The following is a 17,297-nucleotide window of genomic DNA, read 5'->3' on the forward strand; positions in this document are numbered from 1 at the left end:
TGATCACATTTATGAAGACATCATAGAGTTACAAACAGTTATAATCCAAGAAGGCAGTTATAACAATGCAAAGTGGTCCATCACCTCCTCCCAGTGACAACTTTATTACTGTGCTGGGTCGCTATTGCAGCAGGGAAATATAGCCACCATAAGTTACTGGGAAATGAAACAGCACAGCAGGCTGCAGATTACTGTCGAAAATTTATTTTTTTATGAGCCACAATAATTATACTGAACAGTTACCAAACAGACACCACAGAATCTACTGAGATCATGCCCACAACAGGGAGGGCTTTTCCCTCCCCCCCACTCTCTGTGAAGTCACACTCATTAGGCACAGGAAGCAGCAAGGGCCTAGGGACCCCTGACCCAGAATGCTTCAGGGCAGCTTCCCCAGGCACCAAGTAAAGGCCATATTTATCAGCCAGTTTTGGACCCAAGGAATCCACAAAAGCATGAGACTGAACTTTATCCTATTATCCACATATCTAGTTCTTGACCCTGAGAGCAAGAAGGAGCCATGAACCTCTGACTGTATACTTCCTATACCACCATACATTAATTTCTCTAACATTTAAATATTGAGAAATTTTAAAAACGAAACTCCATAAGAGTAGAGACCATTTCATTGTTGTTTTTGTAAACAAGTCATCTCTCACAGGACTTGGTAAATATTGGGCATTTAATAAATACTTGCTGATTTATTGATCCTTTTGGAGATTCAGTGACTAGAGCATTGTCACAAAGCTAATAAGTATCAGATATAGGAGCTCAACCCTCATTGCCCTATGCCAAACTGCCTTTAATCCCAAAATTAATAGCTTTTTTTCAGGAGACTAGGATATTTGGTCATGAACTCCATTGATAAATTGCTTCAACACTTGTACTCCTCAGAATACTGTTTTTAAATATAAAATGTGTAGGCTTGTAAAGGAAGAAAATTTTATTGAAATGAAGTTATTGACTTTTTTTTAAGTTTATGGCATTAAGGTTAAGAACTACTGCTATAACTATTCCTAGACAAGTGAAGCTTGGTACTTGGGAAGGTCTGAAACAAAAGGAGTCACTATATCTCTATCATCTTTTTCCTCAGCTGCTGCTTTTCCCATATCTTCTCATGGCATGATGATAAAAATATGGAGTCTACTAGAAAATCATAGATCCTAGAAGTATCAGAATTAAAGATCCAAAATAGAATAGAGAATATCAGAGTGGGGCAAAGGGAAACTTAAAATGGAGAATCCACCATAGCAGAACTTAAAAAGAATCTAGAGCAGAATACCAAATATCAGAGCAGAAAATGTTGGATCTCAAAGAAAACTTAGAATATACCATGTTAAACATGAAAAAAAAAGATCTTTTTTTTATTAATTTTATAACTTTTTTGATGGTACATATGCATAGGTAATTTTTTACATTATCCCTTGTACTCCCTTCTGTTCTGAATTTTTCCCTTCCTTCCCTCCAACCCCTCCCCTAGATGACAGGCATTCCCATACATATTAAATATGTTATAGTATATCCTAGGTACAATATATATGTGCAGAACCGAATTTTGTTGTTGTTGTTGTTGCAAAGGAAGGATTGTATTCAGAAGGTAAAAATAATCTGGGAAGAAAAACAAAAAAATGCTAACAGTTTACACTCATTTCCCAGTGTTCCTTTCATGAAAAAGAGCTTAAAACACAGAACATAGGATGGAAGAGCACAACTCCATGAGGAAACTACTGATTTACAAAAATAATAGCAAGGTTCATTTGGAAGAACAAAAGGTCAGGAACTTCAAAAAACAAGGAAAAAAAAGTAAAGGAAGTACATTCAGCAGTATCAGACCTTAAATTATTTTAGAAGGGAGAGCATTGTTGAAGGATAAAATGAATAATTTTATTATTTTAAATTAAAATATTCTTGTATAAATAAAACTTGTGTGGTCAGGAATAGAGGTAATCCAAAAAACTGAGAAGAAAATTTTATATCCAATCTCTCAGATAGAATGTGATTGGCTTGCTATAGGAAATGATGAGATCGTTGAGTTAGAAAAACATGGAAAGATTTGGAGCTAGGAAGGGAGGTACCATCCACCCTGAGAAAAACAGATGACAGGTGGAAATAAGCATAGCTGGTCTTACATATATGTGGATGAGTGTATATATGTGTATGTTTCTAACTATAGCAATACATCTACATCTATAGCTATAGCTATATAACTCTATGCTTAACTATAGACTTCTTTAAAATAGAGGAGGGAAAATAAAGTAAAAATAAATACATAGCAGAGAACAGAAAAAAAAAAAAAACAAAGAAGCAGAGAAAATCTGCGCAACTTTAAAAGTAATATGTAGTATTTAGTATATACATTTTCTTGAAATGGAAATCTTGCATGTTACCATAAGAGAGGATTCAATATTTTTATATATAAATATATAAATAAAATATATAAATATAAAAATATATAAAATATGTAAAATAAATATATAAAATATATAAATATATAAATAAATATATAAAATTAAATATATAAATATAAAAATATTGAATCCTCTCTTATGGTAACATGCAAGATTTTTTTTCTCTTTTCTTATTTTGCATTTTTTTAAATTTTAAAATATGGAAGCTGAGACATGAATAGAGGACATAACCTATTTGAGATTCCTCAAAGGGACCTAACTGCAATTTAAATGCCAGTTTCCTAACTTTCAGACCAGAGGCTTTTAGAGAAACCCAGGCTTCTTTTGAATTCCTCATAGTAGCTATAAAAATGCAAAACAAATTACTGATACTCAGTACATCTTACTCAATGACTGATCACAATTTACCTATCTTAGATGGTTTTAGAATGATGATGATAGCTCACATTTATGTAGCACTTTAAAAGTGACAATATATTTTCTGTATATTATCATGAATGAGAAATCATAAATATATGGTTAGAAAATTGTCATATGAAAGAGGAGATAGACTTGTTCTTTTTGGTCCCACAGGACAGAACTAATAATGATGGAAAGGAACTGCAAATGGATAAATTTAGGCTTGATGTCCATAAAACAAAGTTTTCCTAATAATTAGAGCTATCTAAAATAAAATTAGTTACCTAGGGAGGGAATAGGTTTCCACTTTCTGAAGATCTTTATGGAGAGATTGTAGGAGTACTGTTTGATGTGTTAGAAAGGGAATTCTTTTTCCATTGTAGATTTGGCTTGGTATCTCCTAAAGTTCCTCTCAACTCTAAAATGCTAACAGCATCTTAATATGGTGATTCTAGGCCTGGAAGTATCCTTAGGCCTTAGCTTTGTTTTAGGTTTTCATAAACACCCAACCTTGTTTTTCAACATAGTTTGCCTTTTGTGATGTTTATCTTCATATAATTCAATGTTACAGAAAATATTAGTTTAATTTGGAAGGTAGTATGAGTGTCTTTGTAGAATTTTTCTCATGTCATTCTCTAATTCTATTCAACATGTATTGTTGCCTGAACTACATAAAATAAAATGAGATGATGTAGGCAAAGCATTTTATAAATTATAAAATGCTATATAAATGGCATTTACTATTACTATTAGTATTAGTATTACTACTATTACTACTAATAATAATAATAATTTCTCTACTACCATGACTATTACCATCACTACTACCACTACCCACTATTGCTATTACTACTGATGATAATAATAACAATTTCTACCACTATCACCACTACTAATACTCTTTCCATTTCCACCATCATCACTACTATTACTAATAATAATTCCTACCATTACCACATTACTACACCTAGTACTATTATTACTGCTACTAATTTCTACTATCATCACTGCTAGCAATGACATTAATTTCTACCACTACTGCTACTGTTAATTACGATTATTATCATTATAGCCACCATTATTATTAACATCATCATTGTGCTGCTCTTTCTGCAAATGCTTGTAACAATACATACAATTCAAAACAAGAAAAGCCCATATTCCATGAAATTATGTTGCTTGTTTTCAAATGCCCAATAAAGCCAATTCCATTGACATTTTTATTTGTTCCTCCAAGGAAAACCATTGAACCACCCTTCCAGTTTAGTATTTTTACCTTTAATTTTCTAATTTTATTTATAGTAAGAAGATAAAAGTTGATGCCATTGAATTCCTCCACCTATATGTTCACAACACAAGGATCTCATAAAAAGAATGCTGATAGCTCTGATAATGTTTATTAATGGTCTAAATTGATGTGATCCTAAGAATTTTCAGAGACCTACTTCCCCATTCATTCAATAACCATATCTGCAGGTACAGGAGGGAACTGCACAGATTTGAAGCAAATTTTGTATTATTTTATGTTTCACAGGTTATAATAACTAAATAATATTTTACCAATGGCTAGTTAATTGTAAATAAGTCAGCCTGGGCTTGGAAAATCTGGGCCCCAGAAAATAGAGTCTCTGATGCCAGGATCATATTTCCTTGTTTCATAATGATGGATCAGATTTTATGATCTCCTTTGTCTCAAGGTCAAGATGTAGGTCTTCCTTTGTCTCAAAGATATAGCCTTTTCAATTCCTGGGCTTCACCCTCCAAGGAGGCATTACAGATGACCAACTAAGACTATCTCAGATTCTGACTAATATTACGCCACTGACATTTATAGCATGTGGCTGAAAAGGGAAAAAAAAAGAAATTTATCTCCATGGTGTCAGAAAGATTCACTATTTTATTCTCACTAAAGTTAAAAGACTAATCACTTTTTTTTTCTTTCCTTTCAGTTTACAATGAGTCATTGTCAGAAATACATTTCATATAGCATTTGTAAAAATGTAATCATTATTGGGATGTGATACATCTTAAGTATTATCAGAGATTGTGATAATATTTTATTTACATATATACAAATTTTCCATATATCATTTAAACCTCATAATGCTCATGTGATATCTATTACAGAAATTAGACACATTTTACAGATGATGAGACTGAAACTCATAAAGGTGATTTCTACCCAGAATTACCCACACAATGAGGCTCAGAAGAAGGATTTGCATTTGGGTCTTTCTTAGTCTAGAATTCTATATATTTTTTTTCCTATACTACCATACTACCTCTATAAAGGCCAATGGGATTCAAAAGTGAAATCCTCCATGGCTGCAATGGGTAGATGGGAGTTGGTATTCATACTAAGAAAGATTTCTGTATTTTTAATAGGAATATTAATCTTTATTGCATTGCAAACATTTCAATTTTATATAAATAAAATATCCTAATGTCAGGGATTATTTGTCTTAATACCTCCCTGTCTAGTATGATGTCTGACATAGTAATATGTCTAATAAGTGTTTGATGTGCTGAAATGGATTGCATTGTATTGAACTGTGTCCAATTATCTGTATTTTTTTCAAGAATTCTTCTTTCTTAAATAATTTTAAAAGATCTTTCTGATATCCCAATCAGGTATAATTGGGTCTAAAAGTATTTTCTGAAATTCTTGCAGTTTAATCCCCCATATATATGGTTTAAAAAGTCAATCACATCAGAGTAGAAACATTTCCAAGGAGAAAGCTTTCTAAGCTAATATTTTGTTTGTGGGCCTGTATATGGATCAACAGAGCAGAAAGAAAACAGATGGAGAAGGCAAACAATGGATATGAGTAACTTTGCCTTAATGGGCAGAATAGTTCATAGCCTCCCATATGTCCATGCTTCCCCTACCCAAGGAATCATGATTTTTCCTCGTCTGTCCAACTCAGTCTAGTTAAGAGGCTGTAATCTCATTCTGGCATCCATAACAAGTAGTTAAAATGGGAAAAGAAATTTGTTTTCATGACCCTGGAGAGTTACCCTGATTTTTTCCACTAAAGAGAATAAAATGTCCCATTCCATTTTTATTATTGTTTCTTCCCATGTGCAAACACAAGCCAAAGAAATGAGTAGCTTGACTCTGGTCCTGAGGTGAAAGGCATTTCCTGTAGAAAGTTCCAGCTTACATCGGCTTCCTCTGAAAGAAAACCAGAATGAGATAGAAGTTCTGGGACTCTTCAAAAGCTATACTGAAGATTCCTTGATATTTTACCAGATCAATAACCTCATTAATCTAGTACTTCCTCCAAGATGTAGGTCACAGTCTATCCATGTCCTTTCATTCTAAGTGACTCTTCCTAAATGTTGAGAATTAAAAGGGATCTCAACTACCATCCAGGCCAACTCATATTCAGAAGGAATCCCCACAATAAAATCTTTGAATACCACCAATAAGGGAAAAAATCACTATTTCTCTACAACTTTTGGACAGCTCTCCTTGTTAAAGATACTTTTTTTTTTTTTCTGAAATCAACTCTTAATTCATTTCTTTGTGACTTCTGTTTATTGTGTCTTGACTTTGCCCAGAGATCAAGCTTTGGAAGTCCAATTCTTCTTCCACATAATAGTCCTTCAGAAGCTTAAAGAGGCAGCTAGGTAACACAATAGACAATGAGCAAGGCCTGAAATCAGGAAGACCTGAGCTAAAATGCTACCATAGATATTTATTAACTGTGATTTTGTCCATGTCACTTAATCTCTTTTTATCTCAGTTTAGTTACCTGTAATGAAAATAGTAATAATAACAGCAAAATGTCTCACAAGGGTAATTATGAGGATCAAATGAGATAATATTTTTAAGCACTTGGCATAGATGGTACCTAACACATAGTAGGCACTTAAATGCTTTTCCCCCTTTCTTCCTTAAAGAAAGCTACTATGTGTTCCATGAGCCTGCTCTTTTCTAAGTTGAACATATCTAGTTGCTTCAATCATTTCTTCTATAACCTCAATTCGAGGATATTCACCATCCTGGCTTGGATCCTTTATATGTTCTCCTGTTAATCAATATCTTTAAACATACTTATATAAATATATGAATTGATAAGGGCAGAGAGTAGTGAATAAAGTATCTTGGAATCAAGAAGAATTGGATTTCACTCCAATCTCTGATTCTTGCTAGAAATGTGGCCCTAGCCAAATTATTTATCCTCTTTGAGCCTTGATTTCCTCATGTATAAAAGAAATGGTTTGACTAATTGTTCACTAAATTCTCTCATTAAATCTCTCAATATATGACTATGCTCTCCTTTTTCCTGGAGGCTGTTCCTCTCTTAATGAAATTGAATACATTAGCTTCTTCTACTTTTCCCCCAATTTCTATATAACTTCTACATGGATCAAGACAATGTACTGGGAATCTTCTTCTGATGGTCTTCATAATACATAGATACTAATAAGTCACACAAGTTATTCATTGAGATCCTGTCATTGAGACTCCATCTCTTTCTGTACTTCTACAGTCCTGAGACAACAGGATGAATGACATGGTCTACATCATGGAATGGAACAGTAACATCAGAACACCTCTCCACAGGAATATTTGAGTTTAAGGCACCATGTATAGATATCTAGAAAATACAGTATTGAATGAAATGCTACTAAATGTCAAAAATAATGAGCAATAATGTTATGGGTTGTCGGAAGTTAGAAAAATGGATGTGACTGGTGTTGGTGGGGAAGACATGGTGAAAGATGCAACTTAAATGTGCTTAAAGGATAAATAGAATTGGATCATTGAGAGAACAGGAAGATGACAGGAGTATTTTGGGTTGTAGAAAACAGTTTTTACAAATGAAAATAAGCATTTTGAGGGAGGGGCAGTGAAAATGTTCAGGAGAAAGAGAGAATGGCCTGACTATTGCAATAAGTATATGTATGGGAATTGCTAGATAATGAAAGATCATCAAATATAACACCCCACTCTTCTAGTTGTTGCCATTCAATTCAACAAGCATGTATAGGATTCCTTCTACATGCTAGGTGCTACACTAAGCACTGGGGATACAAATGAGAAAAAGAGGTACAAAAGAAAAAGAAAAAAGAGTCTGTAACCTCATGAAACAAAATCTAATGCAGGAATACAACACACAAAAGGAAACTGGAAATGGGAGGGGAAGGAGTAGGGGTTGCTCAGTATGGGGTGACTTGTTCCATGGAGTTCAAACAAACCAGAGTTGCAGATAAATCAGAAAGTAACTGGAAAGACCATACCCTGACCATGATAAAGGAGTTTTGAAAAAGGTTTTTTCCACTCCTCAACTATATTCAGACTTCTCCATTAATGTCAAAGCAACCTTCTGGCCTTGAAAGATGCCTTAATTTCTCTAGTCCACTCCATTTTCTTACTCTTTCATCTTATCCAAAATGCAACATGCCCCAAGAAATCTCTCTCTGACTCTCTGTCCCTCTCTGTCCCTCTCTGTCCCTCTCTGCCTCTCTCTGCCTCTCTCTGCCTCTCTCTGCCTCTCTCTGCCTCTCTCTGTCTCTCTCTATCTCACTTTGTCTATGTGTGTGTGTGTTACTCTAGCTCTCCCTCTTACTTTTGCTTCCCCACTCCTTCTCAAACCTCTTTCCCTGTGGCTTTCTCATCTTTTTAACTTGTACTTTTTTTCCAGTGCCTAATAGAGTGTCTGGAACATAGTAAGAGAACTTTAAAAGTACTTTTTTCTCTTTCTCTGTTTCCATCTGTCTGTGTGTATTAGTTTAAAGTGATTTAACAAAATAATATCTTTGACTTGAAAACCTCTATAATTTTCAGGTCCTCGGATTATTTTCCAATTTTGTTCTACTCAATCTTTTCCCATCTTCACATTTCACATTTTGTCCCTAAATACACAGTGATATCTTTGCTTCTATGGACTCAATTCAGTTTTTAATAGAATTTTTCAAAAATACATTATTTTCTCGTATTTTTTCTCTACCAACTAAGATCATGGCTTTTCTTTCCCTTAATAGTATAGTTTGTGAGTAATTGCTTAATGGCTAACCTTCTGGGAATGAATCTTCTAAAATTAGCTAGATTGGAGTTCATATTACAGATATATGGTTCATCACCAAGCTTTGGTGAAAGCCTGTCCAGCTCCATAGGATCTCTCAAAATCTGTGTTCCACTAACAAAGTCTTCAAAAATCCAGGGCTACTTACCTGCTTCAAAGGAACATCAGAAGAAAAGGATTGTGGTGATTTGATAAAAGATTTAGCTAAAAATGAATTATTAATCATCCATATAAATTTTAAAATGTCTTATATCTATTTAACTGGGTCAGTTGATGGACTAGGTGTACATTTGGTGTAGATCCCAAGGGCTGCAATATCAAAAGCAGCCCACACCTGTTTACATACTGTCTTCTTTGTTCAACAGACGACATGTACTGAAACCACTAGCCATATGGTTTTATTTGGTCAGTCATTCAATAAACATTGATCATGCACTTAACTATATCCTTTGTGAGGAACTTGAAAGGGAAAAACAATTCCTGCCTAAAGGAACTCAATCTAACAGAAGAGGCAAAAGGCAAACAATTATGAATATACATGCCATATACATGGATAAAGTGAAATGAAATCTCAGAGGGAAGGCACTAGCCATTAAAGGTAGCAGAATTTGAGCTGAGTCTAGAAGGAAAATGAATCAGTTTGTACCTAACACTGATGCTTAGGTTTTCCCAATGGTTACAATATCTCCACAGTTCACTCAGTGACATTTAGCTGCAAATATCAAGATTATTCTTCCTGGCACTATCATCATGTCTAGGCAGCTTTAGTCAACCTCACTAGCCAAAGTCAAAATATAAACTAGGGGGAAAGAATTAAGAGTGTTGTTGTGAAATATTAGACTATGCAAAATGGCTTTCTCATGCACTCTAGCCCCAACCACATGTGAAAATCTACTGTTGATTGACAAAATTCATTCCTAAGATTCTAATAATTGATTTCTCAATGGTCATCTGACTTATTAAAATATAGTATAAGAAAGATCACATAGAAAAATTACAAAGGAATTGTTTTACCCAATCTTATTCCCAACAAATTAATGGTATAATAGATTTAGATGAAGAAGAGAGTTTAAGAAGCCATCAGATAAAACTGAAGGAAACTGAAACAGAAACTTTCAGTGACTTGGACAGCATTACCCAATTAGTATATATGGGAGGAAGAATTGAACTGAATCCCTTCAGACTAAAAGTACAGTATTCTTACCCATTCTACCTAATTATATATTTGACGCCTGGTATTGGATAAATTTAGAATATTGGGATTGATATTCCTGTCAGGTTTTATCAAAAACTGAGGATTCCTAGTAGTCACCAATCCAATCTAGTCCATTTTATGGCTTGACCAATGTTTACTAGTCTATCTTGCCTTCCTTATGTATGCAGCTAGAGAAGTCTAGAAACATTTCTAGAACACTGATTTAGAAAGATCTGATTTCAAATCCAGCCTCAGACTCTCATCAGGTTAAGTCATTTTATTGCTCTTTTCCTCTTAATTCAGTGGAGAAGTAAATGGCAAACCCCTCCAATATCTTTACAAAGAAAACATCATACAGATTTACAAAGAGTCAACCATGACTGACCAAAAACTTGCTTCCCCAATAGAGAACCAGAGTACAAATGGGATCAAACCTACCCCGGTTTGATCCATTTTGGATCAAATTATCCATTTTGGTCACTGCAGCTCCCCAGGATCTATCTAGCTTTGATTTTACTATGTAGTTGTTTGGCAACAATGCCAAGAATCAAAAGCAACAAATAAGTATAAGTCAAAATGCCCAAGTTCTCCACTCAAGGGAGAAGTGGTACAATATTAAGGGATAGGTCAATTTTCGGAGAGCCTCCACATCTGTGGATCACAGCATCTGAAGGAGTTGCAGGGCAGTCTTTGCTAACACAGATGTTGCTTGTGAACTGGGAATGAGATAAATTAGAGGCAGAGGGAAGAGGACAGAAGTCAGAGAACAGCAACTGCTCTCAGTCTCCTTGTATCATCATCTCACAAGAGGAGATCCATTCTGGTTTGGATCTCCAGCAACCACTGTCAGGGGGCTCCTGTGTGTTACAATAGCTCCCGTGTATTTCAACAGTATGACAAAAATCTGGGATTTGGAAAAATTTAATGGTTACATGCATTTTCATATATTTCTTATTGCATTGCTAGTGTATTTTCACCGATCAAGTTCTGAGAAGCTTTTGGACTGCTTTTTATGTTCCTCAACTCAATTTTTAAAATGTTAACACCTATGTAAAATTATTAAAGTAAATTTAACATAAACAAACATACATTGAACACCCCAATAACAATCAAAATTAAACACCTCAAGCATGATTATTTGACTCAACATCATAAATACTCCACGGTACCATCTTTGCTATATAGATATTAGCTTTATATGCATTAAACATAGCACAATCCAATATATCACTTAATGAGTTGCTTCAATGATTTAATATCTAAGTAACATGAAAAATATACTGCATACATATATTATGTTAATACCTGCTTATTCATAGTACATTGGCAAACAAATAGAAACAGGGAAATTAAACACTCTAATACATGGATAGCAGTAATCAATGAATGACTAACAATGTTAGTAGACCGATTTAGTCAAAATATGTGCATATTTGAGCACAAAAAACCATAAGTAATATAACTATTGATAACACAGCTTTTTTCTTCTCTAATTTAGAGCCTTTTTTTCTGAGAACATTAAGTAAGAAAATATGTTAATTTCATATCACTAAGGAGTAGTTTGATATCGAATGCAACACTCTGAACCAATCCAATTGGCCTTCTTGCTCTCCTGCACACAGGATGTATTCTAACTCACAGAATGAGACAGAATAAGAGAATTGGAGAGTTTGGAAGGATATCAATGGCACACCTAGCCCAAGCCATATAGCAAATGAATCCCTATTAAAATAAACTCAGCAAATGGTCACCCCTCTTCCTGAAAAACCTCCAAAGAAGAATAAACCAGCACTTCACAATGCAGTTCATCACACTGGAACAGCTCTAATTATTGGGAATTTTTCCTAACATAAAGGTTAAATTTTCCTCTTTGTAATTTCCACCTATAAATTGCTGATTCTCCTACCTGGGACTAAACAGAACAAAATTAATCTTACTTTCATAGAATATCCTTTCTCAGTCATTTTACACAAGCTGTCCTTGTTTCAAAAATGTGCACACCTCTAAGTCTAAAATTCTTTGTTTCCTTCAAAGTTCACCTGAACACTAAGATCATACCTAAGATCCTTCTTTAACACCCCATTTACTTCTCTTACCTCCCCCCCAAATGAAAGTATTCATTTTTCAAATAAGCATATCAAAGAAACTAGAAGGCATAGTACATAGAGTGCTAAGCCTGGAATCAGAAAGACCTGAATTAAAAGTCCTCCTCAGATACTTATTAGCTGTATCACACTGAATAAGTCACTTACTCTCGATCTGCCTCAGTTTTCTTTACTGTAAAATGGGAATAATAACAGAACTTACCTGTCGTTGTGAGGATCAAATGAGATCATATTTATAAAAGCATTTAGCACAGTGTCTGGCACATAGTAGGTGGTATATTAATGCTAGATAGTCTCATTGCTGCTACTGCTGCTATTGTTGTTGTTATTTTTGTTAGCATCATTAATATACACTTATGTGTTTTCATGTTGCCCTTCCCACAGATGACAGATATCTTAAGAGCAATGAATATTTAATTCTTATTTTGTATCCCTAATGCCTAGTACATTACCTTGCATAGTGTAGATGAATAACAAATGCTTATTGGTTGATCTGGTTATATATTTAGAGCTAGTAGAGACCCAAGGGATCATTTAATTTACCCTCTTGATTTACAAATGCTGGAGCCAAGAGAAATTAAATGACTAGCCCATGACATAAAGTTAATAATTGACAAAGACAGGTACTACAAAGAGTAACCACTCCATTTGGCATCTGCTGCCTCGCACAGTTTTTTACTGGGAACAAAATACTCCTCCTAGGATAAATTCATCACTTCTAATTTCCCTACCATGCTCAAGGCGAAACTGACACCATCTCCATCAGCCTCCTCTCCCTACTGATTGGAGAACTGGAAAACTCTGTCTTAAACTCATCCCAATGCTTTCCTTCATAGAGAGCAGCCCTTACACATTTGAGTTTCATTTTTTTCCATTCAACAACATCTACCCTAACTAGTTTTTTTTTAATTGCACAGAACAAGATTTCTCAGAAGATTCACAGAAGATTTCACCAGGTATTTGCTGGTTTCCCACCCCATTTTTGCCACCTTTTTTGTGTTGCCTGCCCTATTAGATTTCAAATTCCTTGAGAACAGGAACTGTCTTTTTTTTTAACAATTATTTCTCCCATGCTTAGCAAAGTTACTAGCACATAGAAGATGCCTAATAAATTTTTATTGGGTTGGATTATTAGATTGAATATAAATGACTTACTTGTTGAGCAGCAGATTTGTTGATTTTTATGATTTTATAATTTACTTTGAGTCTATAATCCATATAACTAAAATTTATAAAGCACTTTACAACCTTCCTCAGAAAGACCTTGTGAGATACTATAAAGATGATTTCATGATACATGAGAGAAAGCATTGGAAATATAGAAAGAAGCTCTGGGTTCAGATCTTGCCACTTTTTAATAATATGACCTTGGGTTAGCCACATGCCTTCTGTAAGCCTCAAATTTCTCTCTTTTTGTTTTTTTTACATTTTTTATTAATTTAATAATTATAACTTTTTTTGACAGTATATACGCATGTGTAATTTTTTACAACATTATCCCTTGCACTCCCTTCTGTTCCAAATTTTCCCCTCCTTCTGTCCTCCCCCTCCCCTAGATGGCAGGCAGTCCCATACCTGTTAAATATGTTATAGTATATCCTAGATACAATATATGTGTGCAGAACCGAATTTCTTGTTGCACAGGAAGAATTGGATTCAGTAGGTAAAAATAACCTGGGAAGAAAGCCAAAAATGCAAACAGTTTACACTCAATTCCCAGAGTTCCTTCTCTGGGTGTGGCTGATTCTGTCCATCATTGATCAATTGGAACTGAATTAGATCTTCTCTTTGTTGAAGATTTCCACTTCCATCAGAATACATCCTCATACAGTATCATTGTTGAAGTGTATAATGATCTCCTGGTTCTGCTCATTTCACTCAGCATCTGTTCATGTAAGTCTCTCCAATCCTCTCTGTATTCCTGCTAAGTCTCAACTTTCTCATGTGCAAAGTAGGAATAATAACACTTGCACTGTTTATCTCACAGAGCTTGTTGATGAGAGCATATTTGTAAACCCAAAGTAAGAAAGTGTTAGGATTACAAGGTGCTAACTCAGATTGTCTAAACAATTCTCTAGCTCAGAATTCACACCTTTAGTTCAAACCTTTAAAAGGAGTTTACACCTTTAGACTTCTGAAAAGGAGTTTACACATTTAAAGGAGTTTACACCTTTAAAAGGAGCAAGTTCATTGGTTGTAGGAGTTCTCATAGTTTCTATCTGTTCATTTACTCTTCTTAGATCAGTTAACATCCTCCATTTTCCAGATTTCTTTTTCACCACAACTACTGGGGAATTCCAAGGACTTAGAGAAGGCTACAAGTGTCTTTGGTCAAGTTGTTCTTCCACTATATCCAATAAGGCCTGAATTTTATCACTTCTTAAGGGCCACTGTTCTACCCACACTGGTGAATCAAGTCTTCCACTAAATAGGAATGAGTGAGAGTGCAGGTAGGCCTTCAACAAGAAAGCATATTTTCAAGTCAGAAGATCTAGGTTCAAGACAAAGGGTTTGGTCTCTCCATTCCTTAGACAGCCCTCTAAGACTATACATTGCAGAGGAAGATACTGGCTTTCATTGGTTGAGAGAGTTTTCTTACTTAAGAGTTGTTTATATTAATGAAAACACAATTGCTGGTTCCACCATTATTTAAACTATATTTAAGTAAACTATTAACTGATTTATGAATGAAAATGAAATGAATATTTGTCAAAGTTGATGTACTAACTGGTAACCAAGCCTAGATTTGAACCCTGATCATTTGCCCATGTCCTGTGAATTTTAATTCATCAAGATCAGTGCCTTATTGTTCACCCTCTGATGTCTAACTGAATTTCAAGAGTTTATGTTGTTAATGATGTTTTTGTAGCAAAACTTCCTTGACTGCTTATTACTAAGTGAAAGAGCTGTATGCTAGCCCTGAAGGGTAGTGCCATTTGTTTCCATTCTTGTTATCACCTAAGGCTGATAAAAATAAATACATCTAAACTACGAGTCTGGAACAGATCTTCTCTGCTCCTTGTTGAAATATGAATTGCATGTAGATGATAAGCCAGAGTATATAGAGAACTGTATTAAAAGCAGGAAAAATCACTGGTTTGCTTCCAAAATGATCTGCTTTGCAAATGCCTCAGAATCCCTAGCATCTAACAATTGTGAAGGGATTTTTGGGAAAATATTTTATAGCCTCAGTCCAATTCCTAGTCAAAGACAGCATTTTCATGAAAAGAGCCAGCAACTTCAGAATGAGTGGGTCGCTTTGCACAGAGACCCAACAGTAAAGTATCATGCCTTTAGATTCTCTCCCTCGACTCAATTAAGAGTCAGAAAACCAAACCATTCATCTTTTCTAATATACTCCACCCTGAAGTTCAAATTGGTTACAAAAGCACAGGATCACAAAATTTCCACTGATATAAAAGATATCGGTGATGTCCAATCCATGTATTAACATGAAGACTTTCTAAGCCAGACTCAGGTGCCATCTAGTCTTTGCCTGAAGACTTCCTGTGAGGAGGAGCCCACTGCCACCTGAAGCAACCCATTTCAATTTCTGATTCTGATTTTGGGGGGATTTTCCCATTTACATCTATGTCTACAACTCTTGTGGCTTCTTCTCTGATGTTCTTGGGTCATATGACCCAAATCTTCCCTTCCTCAATCCTACAGAAATAAATCCCTTTTGCACCCTGTGAATTCCCACTGTGTGCAAATGTGTGTGTTTGTGTACACATATGCTCAGGCTCACTAGTGTACTCCCTGATACTCCCACAGATGGGGAGAAAACTATTATTATATCTCAGAATCATTAGCCATTTTTCTCTCCAGATTATTTGTGAGACTATATGAAAATAACAATTCAAAAAGGTAATAAAGTATAGCCTAAGGTTACACTCGATATCAAATCAAAATATTCTTCATGTAACTTTCATCTATTTTTTCTAGCTCTGTCCAGGTATGAGTCTAATCATAAGAGTTATAAATAGTTATCAGGATCCCCACACTTCTTCCTTCACATTAAACTGGAATCCCTAGTTGCTTCAAAGGAACATCAAGTATCATAAACTCAAGACCTTTTACCACCCTGGATATTCTCCTTTGATCATTGTAATTTAATACCCTGCTTTGTTTGTTTGTTTATATATCAATCTATTTATTTGTTTGTTTACTGATCCATTCATTCATTTATATGTGTCTTTGTTTAGGTATACAGTGGTAAAATATTTGGTCACTGGACAACTTTCTGTGAAGCTAGAAGAATAATAATTGTAACAAAGGAACAGTTATTCCTTTTTTTTTTTTTTTTTTTTTTTTTTTTTTTTTTTTTTTTGAGGAATTGACAGAGAGAATCAGACTTCCATTTGATTACTTTTTGCATGAGAAGGGATCTCTAGAGAGGAAAAATAGGATAATATATGCATCAAAAATGTGCCTAAAGATTTTATCAGAACTCCATCTGGATTACCTTACTCATTGCAGTGCCCCAAATAAAAATGTTTATCCAAATCTCCAAATGGATTTCCTTCTGTGATTCAAGGGAATCAATGAGGAATTTTGATTTTTTTCAGTTGAGGATGAAAGGGTAACTTTGAGTCAGCCACTGATGTCTTATTCCTATAGAAACAGTCCCATGAGTTCTGGGAATTTGTTTAGGATCAAACTTTTGCTGTGGGAAGGAAAACAATTTTTCTGTTACTTTTTCCTTTTGCTCATTGCTTATTTTGTTCTAATTTTCTGCATTCATTTTTTTTTTCTTTTTTATTTGCTTTGAATGAAACAGGTCTTATAAGTAGAAATCAGGCAATAATTTCCATAAAACTTTGTAAAATTATAATTAATAATTTGCATAACTTTATATTGAAGGTGATTATAAACTTGGTCCCATCAATTGTTGTAGGCCTGAGTCCTTCCTAAAGATTTAAGTTTGGATAATAAGCATTCTTATGAATGTACTACTAAAACTCTACATGGATTTAGGAGGCTATTAAGAACTCTACCTTATAGACTGATTGAGACTTTTACTCTCAAAACATTAGAATGACAATTGTTAAGCCTCTCAATGACCTAGAAAATTTTATAGAATTGATGATATTGGCACATGTGACAAACATACTTCTAGCTGATTTGCTAAGGATATTAATGTTTTACTGGAGCA

The sequence above is a fragment of the Sminthopsis crassicaudata genome, chromosome 2, assembly GCF_048593235.1.
Source record: "Sminthopsis crassicaudata isolate SCR6 chromosome 2, ASM4859323v1, whole genome shotgun sequence".
Lineage (NCBI taxonomy): Eukaryota > Metazoa > Chordata > Mammalia > Dasyuromorphia > Dasyuridae > Sminthopsis > Sminthopsis crassicaudata.